Raw genomic sequence first — 18421 nt, forward strand, 5'->3', positions numbered from 1 at the left:
GTAGATAAACTAGTGGCAAACATATAGATTAAAGACAACCAATAGGTTATACTGAGACACAGCACATTTGTACAGAATCCAAAAAGTAGATTTGGAAAAAAAACTTATCTAGATATCTAATCCATCTGCTTGTCAATACAGGATGATTCCTACAATAATAGGTTTTCTAGTGCTTTGCCTCGTTTAATTTTAAATGTCTCCATTGATGGGGCTTTGAAAAATAAAGACCAAATTTTTGAAATTTGTAAGGTTTTAAGTCGCAATATCTCTGCACCAGAAATAAGTCAAAGCAAAAAACCCATATTTAAGAAAACTGTATATGCACTCTGAAAATAATTTGAAAGAGATGAATACTATGTCAAGTGTTGATATTCTGTTAACGTTTTAGTTATTTTGACTCAGTTTTGTTTTTCCTTCTTTTGGTGAAACATGAAGAAAGATAGTTCACCAAAAATTATTTTAAAAATTAAAATATATTTTCTCATGTAAAATATTCAAATAGCTATTACTGAGAAATATGTATGGTATCAAAACACTAAATTCACAGCTCATTTAGTTTTCTTTCATTGCTAACCTCTCTCTATAAGAACCATTAATACAGAATATAAAAACATAATATTTTAAAGCAACTATAATAATAGTATCTGAGCATGGTTGTAACTAATATTTTTTGTAGAGGAAGATAAGTAGTTTTAAAGAACAGCCTGCTTATGTCACTCAGTCATACGTATTGCATGGCAAGACCAGAACAAGCAATTTAGCTCTTAAGTGATTTAGATGGTACCTGAATATCATTTTTAGACTTGCAATTACAGTCCAATTTGACTCAAAAACTAAAGAAAATAAATGTTATCTTTGTACTTATCCTTAAAATGCAGCACCAGCCTTCCTAGGTTCCTGTCCTGTTGCCCCGTTCCCCCCATACTCCTCCAATTTATAAGCTAACGCAAAAATATAACCAAATCCTTCTGAGGATCTGGCTCTTTAGTAGAGTGCACTGAGTTAAATAACCCGAGAGAAGCCACAATTGGTCATGTTAAGAGGATCACGCTCATTTCAAGTTGTAAAGTCCTAGATATTGTTGCCTATGCTGTACAAAAGACATAAGTGCAATTATCCCTTATATTTTCTCATTATAGGAATTTTATTCTGTAAATTAGTGTGATCAGGGGGATATGACTAGAGATAACTTGTAGGATGGCCTCTCTAAACTGTAGTTTGGGTAGAGAGAAAAACAGTATGTGTACATACAAATTTTGAATGCTTGAAGTCTCAATTATTCTTTGCCTTTCCAACATACTTCTAAAACAGACAACTCTTTACAGAACATAGAATTTGTCAACATAATTATACTGTCAACAAAAAACTTCTACCTCAAATAAAGCCAACCAGTGCTGTATGTATAGCCAGCTCTGTAAAGCTGTGTACCCTATATAAGCCAAGTTAAAACCAAGGATAATGCTGCAAAGGTAGACTACTGCCAAGAACTATGATTGAGTGGATTTAAAACAAAACTAAAAACCAAAAAATCAACTATGCAGCCAGAGTGAAACAGTGTAGTAACTGAAAATAGCAAAGAACGGGTCTCTTTTTCTAAAATCAGTGTACTTATATAGGCCCACATTTGTGTTTTTACACTTAAATCATTACTATTCATCATAACCACTAAAATATGTTAATTTCTAAGTTGCTAAATCTAAGGTTTGACATTCTAGAATTACGATACATGTTTTAGTTTATTTCCTTTTTTACATGATGATTCAGTAAAGCAGTGGTGTATAGCCTCTAATTTGCAGTGATAAAATGAAACATAACGCTGATTGAGACATCATTCATTAGTCAGAATATAGAGTGGTACAGAGCCAATGGAAAATGCCAAATACTCTATCAGCAAACACCATTCTGCCTAGCAATCTTTCAGTACATGTTTACACCTTAGCAAGCATACTGAGAAAGGTTTACACAAATACTTAAACCACAATTGCAATGATCATTCCCTTTTTGAATAAATCATTGCCATTGATTCACTTCTATGCTCAGGATCATACAGTCAGTTTAATGGTTCTACATAACTCTTTCCATGACCAGTCACAAAAACGAAGAAAAATGCAGCTGTATCATTTATTAAGAGTTTGATTTAAGGATATTTTTTATATTTTGACATGTGATATTGACAATCTGTGTTTTAAGCTCTAACTTTTTGAATCTCAAAGTCTATGGTCATTAAATTGTCTGACATCCCCCTTTTCTGACTCTTTGACCCACTGATAATTTTCTGTGAAAATCTGAATAAATAAGAATTGAAAAAATGCTTAAAACCCATAATTTGGTTCAACTATGAAAATTTAAATGAATAGAAATCTAAAAAAATGCTTAAAAATAAACATTAGTAGTATCTGTTGAAATTATAAAAAATGAAAATCGAGTTCTGCCATGCATAAATATGAGCCAACAATGTAATGTAGCTGTGAAAAAGGCTAACATAAATCTGGGGTGTATTAACAGGAGTGTGGTATGTAAGACACATGAGATAATTGTTCTGCTCTACTTGGTGCTAATGAGACCTCATCTGGAATGGTGTGTCCAGTTTTGGGTGCCACACTTTAAGAAAGATGTGGGCAAACTGTCAAGACTGCGGAGGAAAGTAACAAAAATGACAGAAGTTTTAGAAAACATGACCTATAAAGAACAGTTAAAATAAACGAAGTGTGTCCAGTCTAGAGAAAAGACTGAATCTTGCTGGCCCCCTGGCAGAAGATCAATGACCACAGTCTTCATATATGTTAAAGGCTGTTATAAAAAAGACAGAGGGGTAGCCATGTTAGTCTGCATACAGCAAAAACAACGAGAGAGCCTTTAAAGTGCCACAGAACTCTTGTTATAAAGAAGACAGTTATCAATGTTTCTCCACGTGCACTGACGGTAGCACAAGACGTAAAGGCTTAATTTGTAGCAAGGGGGATTAGATTAGATATTAGGAAAAAACTTTCTAACTATAAAGATAGTTAAGTACTGGAAAAGGTTACCAGGAGAGGTTGTGTAATCCCCGTCATTGAAGGTTTTTAAGAACTGTTAGACAAACATCTGTCAGGTGCGGTGTAGGTCAGTGGTTCTCAACCAGGGGCACATCAACTCATCTAGGTATTTGCCTAGTTTTACAACAGACTACAGAAAACGATTAGCAAAATCAGTACAAACTAAAATTCATACAGACAATGACTTTATACCGCTCTATATATTAAACACTGAAATGTAAGTACAATATTTATATTCCAATTGATTTAATTTATAATTACATGGTAAAAATTAGAAAGCAAGCAATTCTTCAGTAACAGTGTGATGTGACACTTTTGTATTTTTATGTCTGATTTTGTAAGCAAGTAGCTTTTAAGTGAGCTGAAAGTTGAGGTATGCAAGACAAATCAGACTCCTGAAAGGGGTACAGTAGTCTGGAAAGATTGAGACACACTGGTCTAGACACTGGTCCTGCCTCAGCATGTGGAGGCTGGGGCAGGTAGGGTGGGAAAATGGACTAGATAACCTCTTGAGGTTCCTTCCATCCATACATTTCTATGATTTTATGATTCTTTGTGATGAAGGTATTCCTAAAAACATGCTCTGTAGATTGCCTGGAGCCTGGCTGAATGTATCCCAAAACTCTGAGGCATTGAGAGACCCACATGATAATAGTAAGTTTGTATATAAAATTTAACCAGATTTTCTAATCTGAGCACAGAGAGAATTCATCAGAGGGAGGAGAAAAATATCTTCAAATGGCACAATTTTGGGTTCGTTATGTAAAAGTCTGTTTGATATTATTCAGATACTGGTAATTGCTAAGAGCTTGTAATATCTGGATTACAAAACCTAGTTTGTTCTGGAAATATTTGCTAGGGAAAGTTTAGGAGGGGTTGACAGCTTTGTTCAAATGTAAGTCCAAAGCCACCTCAAACAGGAATTTGGGGTGTGAATACAATACAACTTTATCCTACAGAAAATGGTCAGGAAGAATAGCCATAATGGTTTGGCGCACACTGACTTTTAAGTTATGTTATAGCCATTAAAAATACAATCTTCAGGGAAGGGGAATTAAAAAAAACAAACGTTCTCACAAGTATGTGGTGGCTCATAAATAGAGGTAAAGACTTTTGCTAGTCCTTTCAATAATTTCTTTATCTTACAATGTTCAAAGAGACTGGCTGCCTGTAACTGAAGTATGGAACACTGATATAGCTGCCAGACAGACTTTCTACTTTCCTATTCCACTTCAAGACTCAGCTCTTTTCTCTAGAAAGTTTCACTTTGCTAACAGTTCCTGTGCACAATCCAAACAAGAGCTTAACAAGAAGCCACTTTCCAGACATACTTGCATAGAAATTTCAGATCTGGGTTAACAATGTAAATATGGTCTTACAACAAAAGAACCAAGAGTTGGTAGTTGGTCTGTGTTCTTTCCAATGTGGATTAAGAATCAGATCCGATGAACTCTGGGTTGGGGCTACCAAAATCACTAGGGATCTCTGTCATTGTTAGCAAAAATATTGGACTGAAACATATAGGAACTCTTGAGTCTGGAGGAAGCTTGTAAATGATCACTGGGTAGATCATTTCCTCATGTTCATCCAGAGCATCATCTGACTTTGAACTGAAATAGTAAAGGATTTCAAAAAAGTAGCTCCAATGCTCGGGACTTACGGGAAATGTCAGAACACTTTACCTGTGAAGACTGATACAGAATATCCATTGAATGGATGCATAAAATGCAGTCATTTGGATCACACACACTGAAGTTCACCATCAAGGATACTTATAGCATAAAAGAGGGAAAGAGCCAAACTGATTAGAACAAAAGACAGAATGAACTAGATCTGCCTAACCTGCACAACAAATGCAAAAGCTTTACTATGAATTCTATTAAACTTTTTATAAAAAGAATATTATTTTATATTTTAAAAGACCAAAAATAATCAAGCTACATTACTGAAAGCCACATAATGAAGAGGGGAGTTTGATGGTTTCGAGGTCAATACCACATTAGTCAATATTATTATTTCATAAGTACTTATATTAGGAGAGCTTCCAAAACCCCATTTTGCTGGGTACTGTACAAATATAGAAAAGACAAAACCTGCACTGAAAGGTTCACAATATAAAGACAGACAAAGGGTACAGTTTTTCATAAGCATAGCCAGTTTGTTTTAAAAACTAAAACGGTTAGGACTCAAAACTGAAAAGAACATTACAAAACAAATGAAATAGTAACTGATCTTTCAGTATTATCTGCAAAGTCTGCATTTCAGGATTCCATATTTACCCTCCAAACTGATGACAAACACTTAGAACAAGGGGAACAGAAAACCAGTCTGCTTTCCGTATCTGACATTCAGGAGTCTTGCAAGGGAAACAGACTAGTTTGAGCACCAATCTTGATAGACCACTGAAGATGGAACAATTTTAAAACATTGCTCTTTGTTTGTTAAATCTAGATTCTGTTCACAACATAGTTCACTTGAAAAGTAAAATCTAATACAGAAGTCCAGCAGGAAGGAAAAATTCTACTATATATTATGAACTTACATAATATCTTTGATCTCGCAAGCTCAAATGCTTTCCATACTTAGTCTCAACTGTCCTGTCAGTATTATACCCATTTCACAGAGGAGAAAAAATTGAGACAAACAGAGATTAATCTGCACAAGGTTATACAGGAAGTGAGCTGTCAAGATGGCACTAAATCTTACAAATGACTCCTAGCACCCTAAAAGGAAGGAAAATAAAAAAGAGTCAGAGTTTAAGGCCAGAAGGCACCACCAGCACTGACACACTAAACACAACAACAAAATTAATAATAAAAAAAAAGGAAATGACCTTGAGGAGGCAATCTTTAAAATGAGGTTGTCATTTCTTGGTGGCCATTTCCATATTCCACAAAGCCACCCGCAAAATTTGGCACCACAGGTTTCTGCTCAGAAGTAGCCTAGGACTGGAAATAGTAGGCATTTTGCTGTTCAGGATTAACAATTGATTAGGAAAGCTGCATGGAGAAAGCTTGCGAACAGCCTACTTGCAAAATGCATATCTTTAAGGAGCGTCACCAATAATCACTAATAATTCAATCCCTTCCTCAAAAACAGTAAAAAAACCAGATAGTTTATATCATTAAAAACCGTGGTCCAATATACTTTAAAAACTTTGATTAAGCAGTTCATTCAAAATAGGAGCCAATTTTTTGGCACCAACAGCCTATAATTAGACTGAACAATTAAAACATTAGTTTGAAGTCTGGCAGCATCATCAAAAGTAAACAGATAACAAATGTGATGAACTCTGAGAAGAGCAAGGAATGAAGAAAAACTTCTTATGCATAAGCCCATTTTTAACAAACAAAACACCCAATTTATATGTCATGTAGTCTACTCAAAAGTTATAATTCCCACCAGTAATATCATAAACTATTTCTTTTTAGCTTTTCATTCTATTCTAGAAAAAATAATGTACACTAACCATATCTCACAAACTTCATTTGTTCACTGCACAGTCCAAACTAATTACACAAAGTTTCAACCATAATGGAAGATTAAACTGGTTTACATAAAAACATATTGGGAGGGGGGGAGAGGAAGAGACTGAAATGTCAGAGATTAAGATGCACATTGACAGGTTTAAAAAAAGAAAAAAAATTTAACAGCTCAAGTTTATTTACAGAACTTCTCTCTCTCCCCCCCATATAAAAAACAACCTTCAAAGATAAAAAACAAAACTTTTCTATATTTAAATTAGGAAATGTTCGCTCTTTACAAGAAAATCTTATTCCGGGTTTCAATTCTTTTCTCAGTGAACATAATGAAAACTAAATTAATTGGTTCATTTTGTGAGCAATGACTTCAAAGCCAGTGACATCAGTCTTGCTGGGGATTTTAAATCACAGTACTAATCAGATAAAGTTTACGTATCCTGATCAGGCAAGTCAAAAAAGGACAACTAGTTCTCTTCCAAAACAATAAGTAGCTCAATGTAGTGATTCCACTGGAAATCTTAATGAAATTCTAAAAGCATTATAATAATAATAATAATGTTAATAACCAATTAAATAGGACTTGCCAGAAAGGCATTTTATAGGTTAGCTCAAACGCAGCCTAATTTTTATGCAGCAAAAAAAATAGAGAATCGGAACATTCATTTTAAAGAATAAGATCTAGCATAAAGTAGGAAAAACACCTCAATTCAAATGCTACTAGTTGGGTTGTCAGATATGTTTAACAACAATAGCAGATTTTGTATATTCCATTAATCCTTATGTTCTAGGGTCAGTACAAATTTTAAAATAGTTGTCTGTTTGAAGGAGCTCAAGAAGCTAATTTTCAACTTTTCTCAGATTTAAAGTCCCAAGATGAAATCTTGAAAGTATTGTGTCCAAAAGGAGCAGTGACTGTATAAATGCTTGAGCTGCCAAACTATGCTAGAAAGACATGCAGTGTGGGAAGATAGTTAAGAGACAAGAGAATTGAACAGAACAATTTTCTTTAAAAACAAAAACAAAATTAAGTACCCAAGTGGAAAAGCCTTTTACTCTAATTTAATTTTCTGCACCACGACATTAAAATGTAGCCCATTTCCTCCGATGCAAGGGCTTTTAAAATGCATTAAGAAAAATAAGCAGTATAAAGAGCATTCTTCATTGTAAGTGAGCGGAATTCCATTAAATGCTAACTCTCTAAAACAAAAACAGCAGTAGATAAGGACGAATAATTCCATTTTCTATTCAGTGCAGCATATCTTTAGCAAATAGCTCTTTCTACGAGGACGCCATTTTATCAAACCTGAAATGCAGCCAAAAGCTTAGGACGCTGTGCTGCTACTCTGTCTCTGAAATGTTATGTAATAAATTGATTTAACAAAAGCAGATGCTATTTGCTCACGGTTTTTTATGGAGGCTTTTTTGCTCTAAAAGGGGCTGAAGGGTAATGAAATACCTGAGGAAAGGTGCCGCCCTACCATCCTAGGAGACGCTACATTGTGTGCAGAGCTGTCTCTATTCCTTCATCTATGTTCGCCTGGGCTCTCAGCTTCAATATGTCGGCTGTGTACAGTGTGAGCCTCATCCTGTAGAGCTGCCAAGAAAATCTCTCAGTACAAGCGTGCGCCCAGACAACCTGCAAGCTCAGTCGGGCCTTACTTGCGCAGACTTTGGAAATGCCCTTCCACACAGGGAGCCCCCCGGCAATTTCCAGCCCCTTTAACTCTGGGTTAAGGTATCAACAGTCCAGGATTTTTAAGCTTTGATTATCTAATTGCAGCTGACACTAAACCGATCTTCCTTCCTCTTTAAATTCTTTCAACTGTCACAAAACATTTTCACTTCAGGACCTAGCTACAATTAGCACTGTAGCTGTTTTTTGAAAGTCAGCCAAAAGAACCACCACACATTGTTGATTGGCTGCATGCAAATACATTCCTGCCTCCTTCATGTCTTCCTCCTCCCCTCTCCCTCTCTGACAAGGGCTCTAGACATTTGGCATACCAGCAGTAGCTGTAATATTCAGAGCAAGTCCCATATGTAAATTGGCAAACTGCCAAATTCTTAATTACTTTCCTGCTACTATCTAAAAAAAGATCTAAGCAGCAAACATGAGAGCATATTAATTGAAGCCTGTTTATAAATGCACACAACAGCAGCCCAAAACAATGCATCAGACTGAGTTGCTTTTTGCCTTGCTATGCAGAAAAAATATTTTTAATAACTGCAAGCTGGAGACCATTCGTTATCTAGCAGACTTGTGAACATATACAGTGTGAACAAAAAACATGATGGTCTGACATTTTCAGCACCATAAACAGTATCATGAGTTACATTAATACATATGTACAGTAGCTTATATTCACGCATAGGTACAAAAGCTTTACCAGGTGCATATTCACTCCCCAATCCAATATTATTAATGCATTGCCTTTGCAACTACTTTCCTTCCTCTCTTTCTTCCTCTCCCTCTCCTCTGCCTGAACTACAAACTAATTTTATATTAAATTCAACACGTTATACATCTGCAGTTACAATTCTTGTCAGGCTTTTATCTGAGCTGTCTGATCCATTAAATTAGATTGAACATCACTGATGCATCTTCGAGGATTTGGTTGCATTCTTAGAATTGCTACCACCCTAAACAGGAGTACAATCAACACTGTAAAATTTGTGGGTGAAGGTATTAATTTCACTGAATAAACATTGTTGAAAGTGCTCAAATTTTTTTTTTTGGAAGACATTTACTCTCCATGTTTTTGTAATAACCTCAGAATACTGGATAGGCACAACTTAAATCTAAGTAAGTTAGAAGCCTGAAAATAAAATTTCCCCTCTCACCTTACCTTTTTCAATTTGGAAAAAAACACTATTTTGAATGGAACAATAACTGGCATGAATGTTTTTTGTCCATTTTACAGAACCTTTCATGTAGAATATATTTGTGAACTAAGATATGTGTGAGTGCACTTTTGATTCATTTAACTTTTAATGAAGAACCAGCAAAGAATGGACAATCCTTTTTGCATGAGTTCCTCAAACACAGTAGCTTGGTTTTGTTTTTAAGTATGGTAGACTGCAAGAAAAAATAATTATAATAGAGTACCTTGTCTCCCTCAGATTAGGACCACAGAGGTTTATCCCCATCTGATAATCAATAAGAATATGTTTACTCGACAGAGGTAAATAGGAAATCTGAGGATGGGAGGCAGGGGAAAAGAGGCTCCAGGGGCAAAATCCTGAATAAAAGCAGTTTCCATTCCATCTGTTGCTCGGAAGGAAGCTGGCGCTGGGATTTCTAGCAGAGTGCTGTCTCCTTGGACCAAACTTGTGGGCTTAATTTTTATCAGTCTCTGGCTAGTAGATGTCATAAATTTGAAACTCTGTTTCCCTCTAGTTGCAGGAAGGAAGCAGAAGCTTTCTGTCTCTTCCTGTTCCTGAGGTACCTTGATGTGGTGATAGTAAAGAATCTCCAACCAATCTACCCCCTTCCCCCAGTCTCCTAGGTACATCAAGGTAAGGAGAGAAAAGAACGAGAGGTCTCACTTCCTCAACATTTCAGTCATCTCTGGTTTTGGATCATCCAATGAATAACTCCAGTACCTGACAAAGGACATTAACTTAATAGATGTAGGCTATAGCTACACTACAGAGCTTACAGCAGTGCAGATGCATTGATGCAGCTGCACCGCTGTAGCACGGCTAGTGCAGACGCTCTAAGCTCTTCCATCGACTTAACTACTCCAGCTCCTGCAAGTGGCAACATAGTGCTGTACACACCAGCGATTAGGTCTGTGTAACTTATGTTGCTCAGGGGGGTGGCTTATTCACACTCCTGAGCGACATTACAGTTTACTTCAGTATTGTGTGTACATAGCCTAAGTCCTGCTAGGTGTCTGGTGCATTTTTCAAGCCCTGCTGTCTGATGTCAAACACGCTACACTAAGCACAGAGAAATTCATTCCAAAAATCACTTTGCTGGTGCGTTTTACAATGGCAATAATTTTTAATTTATAATGCTCATGGTGTACTCTACACTGAAGTTATCACTTCTAACAGTCCTCAAAAAAACCATAAGTTGGAATTTTTGAAATGCTGCATGAAAAAGTAAAACCTTCATCAATCACACAATGGTGCCTTCATGAAAAAAACATCTAACCAATTCTGAATCTATCTTGCTTAGGAGGTCATGTGTTACTACTATTTGTTACATGAACTCCAAAAGCTTGTTTTTGCAATATCATCTCCATGGTAAATGAACATTAGAACAGGAGGATTAAGACTTCAAGAGATGAATGAGCAGGAACACATCAACTTCTAACCAACACAGACTGATGTGCTATGCTAATGTATCTAGAATTCAAAAAAGCAGGAGAGAAATACAGAAAAATATATTTATGTAAATTGGCCTTAAAATAGAATGTTTCTGAAAGTCCACCACAAGGCATCAACATGTCTAACATTTTTAATCTATGCCTTTGAATTCCCTTTACAATAGTATAAGATGAATTTTTCCTTACGTGTGACCATTCCTTTTTTAAATTGGGCTTTTCCAGGAGAAATTACCAATGCTTCCAGTGAATTTTATTAATAAAGGGCATACACTGTGTAAGTGTAATCATAGCTGTTTTTGCCCACTATATGGTTGTTTCTTCTAAACACAGCACTTGGGAAGTCTTACAATAGGTATATTTTGGAATTTGTACTACCCAGCTTGCACACACATCTTTTAAAGTGTGTTCTGAAAATCAAGAAGGAACAGATTTCTATCTGAGCCTTCCCTCCAACGAAGGTCTACAACCCTACACAAGTAATGCCTTCATGTCCAAGATGTTCGGGAACTTGGTTGGAACACGTAATATGGTGACAAGGCAGGATGATGTTCAACTCAAGTTTGTGTGACTTCATGAAGGTCTCTCTCAACACCAAGGTAAGCCACCTTCATGCATATCTTCTGTAGAAGTGCAAATGGTGCTCAATTATTGCCATTCTTGCTCAGCCAACAAGAATCACCACTGACTGAACAGGCAAGCCCTGTGTTTGAAGAGCTTAAAAAATAAAATTTTTTTTTTCAATTTAAACTCTGATGGGAAGATAACGTTTATCAGGCAGGGACTAGTGATCTTATGCTGTTCAGTATGTATATGCTTCTTATGCTCACCATGGTAACAAGCCTGTCAGTCATTATTAAAATACATGCTATGCAGTAATTACCGTTAACAATCAACATTTACCTACCATGATAAACAGCACAACTTGTGGATGGTGACATCATGTAAACCTTTGCCTCCACATTTTAATGAAAAAGGGAGAGTACCTATGTGCATAGAGAAATGTGAGGAGACAAAATATAGTATTTTCACAGTTTGCTCTTTCAGAGCTATTGCCAGAACTGGTGATAGGTTATGGGAATCTCTGCATGAAGGCAGCTAAAAGCCCAGGTTACTATATTTGCTGCACACAGTTATCAACAGATGCATGTTTCCTTCAAAGGAGTACATATCTACTTAATCTATTGTTTACACTCAGTAAAAGCCTCAGGTTTGTTACTCTGTTAGTTGATTTCCATAGTCACTGTACTACCAGACAATACAATGCTTATTTTAAAACTATTACTTTTTAAATTGGCAAGTTTTAGTGTATTAGACACCCCTATTAATGATTAATTACAAATTATCAAATATTTTCTGAACTACTTAATTGTTTAAAAAACTGTCTAATTGAAACGTATTTTAATCTACAGACTAATTTTCAACCTGTATCAATCTAAAATAAGTGGCACAATAGTGATTTTGAAAGGCTTAATTTCTGAAAGTTAATTTCTAGAAGTTGACCTTTTTACTGAAAGTTTCTTTACAGCAAACACTTTATTTCTGTTTATTGTACAGCACAAGCACACTAAACAAATTAATTAGAAATAATAGTGACAGAAGTATTTCCCTTAGGAAATTCTATTTAGAAGTCAATTTTTCCTGCAACTGGCCAGCATATCTGGTTTTTAATATATATTAAGAGGCAAGCTCTAATGTCAACTTAATCCAGTGAAACAGATTTGCTGTCAGTTCTCCTAATACTCTTCTCTTCATTTAGTTATACTTTGAACTTCTTTTTGGTTTCACTAACTAACCCAAATAGACAAATATTTCTGATGTTCTAAAAATCATAATAATCCATGAACACAAAGGAAGATTTCTAGCATGATCATCTTTCATCTTTGGTGCAGGTAAATTCTACAGGATGCACAATAAGCACAAAGGGTAAAATTTTCAAAAGCATTTACGTTGACTTATGCATCTAAGTCCCTGTCAAAAGGCCATGGGTACCACATGGGTGCTCCAACTCAAGCTGCTTCACTGATTCTGTCCTTCCCCAACTTGGAGAAAAAGAATCAGAACAAAAACAAACCCAAACTCATCTCACGGATTGTCAGCATTAACAGGTTGCCTAACCAAATCCAGACAGAACCTGGCTGGCTAGCCCAGACCTTCTCACCGACTTTCAGTTTTCTTCTTTATACGATTTCCTCTTATGTTAATGGGCTAACCTGCCCAAGTCATCAGTGACCTTTGATTAATATACCTGTTCTGCTGATGTGTGCATTTGGGCTATAGTCATTCAATTTATGAACTAAACAAATGATACTCAGATTGAGGCTTGGGAGCCTCAAGTGGCTCTTTAATGGGTCTCCTGCACAGCTCTTTGCAGCATATGATATTGAAATACTATGAGATTTAATTATTAACCAATCAGGATGCTTTTATGATGTTATTAACTAATTGTAGTTGATAAAATAATAATTCTTGGTCAGCCATTTTGCTGCAAGAATTATATATATATATATATATATCCTAAATATTTCCCATCATAGCGTTTAAATATGAATATACAGTATTATAATAAACTCACACTACTGTGGCTCTTTTGTGTAATTCTGATCGCTAATTTGGCTCTTGAACCACTGATGTCTGAGTATCACTGAACTAAACCCTGAAGGAGGAGAGAGAAAACAATTCAACAAAACATCAAGAAGATTCTTAAAATACTTGACTATCCTGTCATGGTTCTATTCATGGTCAATGTAACTAAGGCACTTTTAAAAACTTTACCAAAGATTACTGGTATCAGTTGGTTAATGAAAACCAAACTTTACATTTTTTTTCTTTTTATACTGACTGCATAGTGTCAGACTTGGTTCCACTAATGTGAAAACTTTATTGCTTAACTATACTATGGATGACTGGTTCAACACACAACGGTTAAACTTTAATGCCTGAAGCAGTAGAATAAATATCCCATGCAAAACTGCATTAATAAAATGATTTTTTATTTAAGGTATACGTCAGACATAAGCAACCTGTTTACAACTCATCTTTTACAAATGATCCAGCTATCCCGTTACATGGCAAGATAGTGACACTCTGACCTACATACAGCCAAAGGGAAATGGCTAGTCAGAGATATGAAAACTGATCATTTTGCTAAATGTTCTATCCATCTTAAAACATAAATCAGATATTTGCTATAAAGAGGTTAATCTTTACATAACTAACAACATATATTGCAGATCTTTGTGTTAACTAAATAATAGTAGAATGTGAGTTCCTTTTATTTCAGGATCAATAGCAATTATGTAACACTACATTTCAAAGGTATCTCATAACACACTTAGGAAAAACACAAAAAATTAAAGACCATTCCATTATACTCAAAGTCCTTAGAGCCTTGATCTATGATCCTTATTTGCTCTTTCTGGTGTCCGACAGGTAAACATTAATCTGATTCCTGTTAGTTATCAGCTACCTAGTATCAAATCAAATGCCAACATACACTCATTACAAACAACTTTTGTCACTTCATTTCACTTTTCCAGCTCTTTTTACTACTGCCATTCACTATAACCATTAAAACTAAGGAGATTATTTAGTCACGGCGGTCACGGATTCTGTGACTTTAGTGGACTGCCTTGAGTTCTTTGACTTTGACTGTCAGCAGCTGGAGCCAGGACTGTGCGCCCCAACCCGCGGCTGGAATCAGGGCTGGAGCCTAGACTGGGCACCTGCTTCTCACCTTGCAGCTTTGGTCAAGGCTGTGCGGCCCTGCCCTGTACCTGGGGCTGGGACTGTGCAACTTTGGCCAGGGTTACAGTCAGGACTGTGCACCGTCCTGTCATGTGGATGGGATTGTGTGCCCCTGCCCCATGGCTGGGGCTGGAGCTAGGGCTGTGAGCTCATTTGGTAGCTGGGGCTCAGGCCATCCCCTGGGGCTCCAGCTGTCATTCCTCACTTCCCTCCCCTCTAGCCCTGTCCCCCAGTTATTTTTAGTAAAGTCACAGACAGGTCACTGACTCCTGTGAATTTCTGTTTGTTGCCCACATCCTGTCCCTGACTTTTACTAAAAATAACCATGACAAAATCTTAACGTTAATTAAAACTAACAAGCAATTATAAATCTGAAAACCTGTTTATTTCTCCTACCCCGTTAATTTGTTCATTGATTTTTCTAACAAAACACTTCGTTAAAATAAAGAATATGTAGGTGAACTTTTAGAGTAATGGGCAATTTTTTACTAAATTTGTTTTAGCACCTGGAAGACTGCAGGTAACATCCTACTCCCGCAAGCATTCTATTTAAATACAATTTGATGCAAGTTGCAAAATAATCCTAAATAAAGTAAGTTGTTACAAAGCCAAATTGAATCAGGTATATGTTTAATACTCACACTTTGAATAACATAACAAAGATATCTTAAATACAAACAGATTTACTTTGGTGTGAATATATGACAGGGAGTCTACTACTGTTGACAGTTCAGTTTCCTCCACAACATTTTAAAGCAGTATTTGGGCGGGGAGGGGAGGACGACACACAACACTTGTTTCACACTAACAACACTACTTCTGGTCAGCCTTTTCAAAAGGTTAATCTAATACTAGTAGCATGTTTGGTTCTCCAGTGACATATTTAAATTTCACCAGCATCAGCACATACAGTTTCTATTCAAGGCCCACTGCCAACAACTAAGTTCTCTTCCAGTCAGTTTAATCATTTGATGTATAATCAACAAATAAAGGACTAGTTTTACTTTGTTATAAGCTTAAATAGAATCTGTTTTATAACTCAATTCTCTCCTAAGACAAGGTCGAATACAGGACACAATTGTAATTCTACCTTATTACTCTGATAAAACATACCTTTAACAAAACACTATAAGTTTACGTACAATGAATGTCTTCACACAAAATAAACTGTAGATATTACATATAAGGTTGTAGCTATATGTAACTTACAAGTCAGCTTATTCATAGGAGTGACTTCAGTAAAATCATCTGTTTGCTTTATGACTATGTTCAGTTGTTAAAAAGTCAATACTTTTTTCCCTTCCATTTTTAAACAAAAATTTTATTTTTCCAATAACTAGAAATAAGGACTATTTTAGCAAACTATTGAGAACATTAAGCAATAGCTTTATTTTGTATGTTCCATAAAACCAGAAGACATTCTGGAAAACTTCTAAAACAGTCCATATAAGAGACTACAAACAAGGCCAGAAATACTTATTGAAAAGGAACTTAAACTTGAAAAACTGTCATTTAGTAATTACTTCCAACTCTTGCTCTGAACCCCAAGCCAATAGAGAAATAACATACCTGAAAACAAGCCAGAGTAGAAAGCGGCATGGCTATGAGTTAATGACTACTGAAAGCCAGGAGCTAAGTTCCATTTATAAATCCAGATGTTTCCCTATTTGTTTTGCTGTTGATTTTGATAAGTGTTTTACCTCTGGTTTCACTGATTTTCATGTTTTTTTTAAATCAATTCCTTTTTTGTAAAAGGAAAGCTGTTATGTAATGGTAACTATCCACAGGTTTAAAAAGCCCTAAACTAAATTAAACAAAAATGGTTTGTTTTGGTTAAGTGCAATAAAGGTTATGATTTCTGAGTGCTCATTTTTATCAAGCCTGTGAGTACTCTGCCTGCTGTGCCTAATTTTTCCCTCTGACTCAAATAGAGACACATGAAGACATTTCCAAAACATGGCTGAGGCAGGAAGGCTCTGGCCTGGGAAGCATCCAGGGTGGCCCGAATGAATTCTATGCGTTGCACTGGGGTTAGTGTGGACTTCTGCTCGTTTATGAGCAGGCCCGGCCTGATGCATGTGGAGCAAGTGAGGGTCATGCTTTCCTGCAGTTGGGACCTGGATCTGCCCCGATCAGCCAATCGTCCAGGTAAGGGAAGATTTGCACACCCTTTCGCCTCAGGTGGTCCACCACTACCGCCATGCATTTGGTGAACACCATTGGAGCCGAAGATAGGGCAAAGGGTAGGGCTGTAAATTGGTAGTGGGAGCCAGCCACCATGAAGCAGAGGAAGCGCCTGTGGTTGGAGAGGATGGACACATGAAAGTATGTGTCCTTGAGATCGAGGGCAGCATACCAGTCTCCTGGATCCAGGGAAGGGATTATGGAGGCTAAGGAAACCATGCGAAACCTGAGTCATTTGACATATTTGTTTAGATGACGCAGGTCTAATATGGGTCTCAGATCCCCCTTTCCCTTGGGGATGAAGAAGTACCTCAAATAAAGCCCTTTCCCCCTTCTGCCTTGAGGAACCATAACCACCCGCTCCTATGTTGAGAAGGCTGTCCACCTCCTGCAAGAGGAGTTGCTTGTGAAAGGGGTCCCTGAAGAGGGACCGGGGGGTGGGGGTAGAGGTAAACTGTATGGCATAGCCCCCAGAGACTATCCCAAGAACCCAGCGTTCTGATGTAATCTTTGCCCATTCAGGATAGAAGGGCCTTAACCTGTTCAGGAAAGGGCGGGGCGGATCCAGGAGAGCAGTAGGGGCGCTACACTCGGTTGCACCATCAAAACTGTCTCCTATGATTGCCTGACCCCCTGGGGGGCCCCTGTTGGAGGGCTGAGGATGAGCTGCGGGGCCAATTCCATCTTCTAAACCCCCTATTTCTGTCCCTATTTCTGTAGGGTTGAAAGGACCTAGGTCGAGGCCTTGGTTGCTGCTGCACCTGGGGCCATGACTGCCGCCTGGAAGCCTGGGGCGTGTACAGGACCAGGGAGCAACGCGTGGCCCTGGAGTCCTTCAAACCGTGCAGTTTCGCATCGGTCTGATCGAAGAAGAGGGCCAACCCATTCAAAGGAAGGTCCTGGATTGATTGCTGCACCTCCTGGGATAGGCCTGAGGATTGCAGACACGAGCACCTCCTCATGGAAATGGCAGAGGCTATGGCCCTACCCGCTGAGTCAGCAGTGTCACTGGATGTTTGGAGCGCTGCCCTAGCCACCGTGATTCCTTCATCCAGGATAGTGGTGAAGTCTGCGGCCTGGTCCTGGGGCAGGACCTCAGCAAACCGCCTGAGGGAGTTCCACAAATTAAAATCATATCTGCCCAGGAGAGCCTGATGGTTGGCAATCCCGAACTGCAGGGCTGCCGTGGAATACATTTTTCTCCCAAACAAATCCAACTTTTTGTTGTCTTTGTTCTTGGGAGTGGAACCAGGCTTACCTTGCCTGCCCCGCTGGTTGGCTGCGTCTACCACCAGGGTTCCCGGGGCCGGGTGTGTGAACAGATATTCTAACCCGTCAGCCGGGACATAATACTTTTTCTCGGCCTTCAACGTAGGGGCGACCGAGGAAGCGGTTTACCACAGGGGCTTAACAATTTTGAGGACCCTATCGTGCACTGGTAGGGCCACTCTCGCTGGGGCAGCGCCGCCAGCACGTTGAAGAGGTTATCATCGGCCTCCACTAATTCCTTGACCTCCAGCCCCAAGTTAGAGGCCACCCTCTTGAGCAGCTCCTGGTGCGCCCTAAAATCCTCCAGTGGCACCATGTGGTCCTGGGAGACTGCCTCATCCGGGGAGGAGGAAGATGAAAGCCGAGGCGCATC

General features: G+C 37.8%; 1 protein-coding gene across 13 annotated transcripts in view; it reads right to left on the bottom strand.

Annotated features, from left to right (window-relative positions):
• TNRC6C (trinucleotide repeat containing adaptor 6C) overlaps positions 1–18421 on the bottom strand; it is a 555652-nt gene that overhangs the window by 67218 nt on the left and 470013 nt on the right. The window lies entirely within an intron of this gene.

Source organism: Emydura macquarii, unplaced genomic scaffold, assembly GCF_026122565.2.
Source record: "Emydura macquarii macquarii isolate MOO-44397 ecotype Brisbane River unplaced genomic scaffold, CSIRO-AGI_Emac_v2 contig_1230, whole genome shotgun sequence".
In the NCBI taxonomy this organism is placed as follows: domain Eukaryota; kingdom Metazoa; phylum Chordata; order Testudines; family Chelidae; genus Emydura; species Emydura macquarii.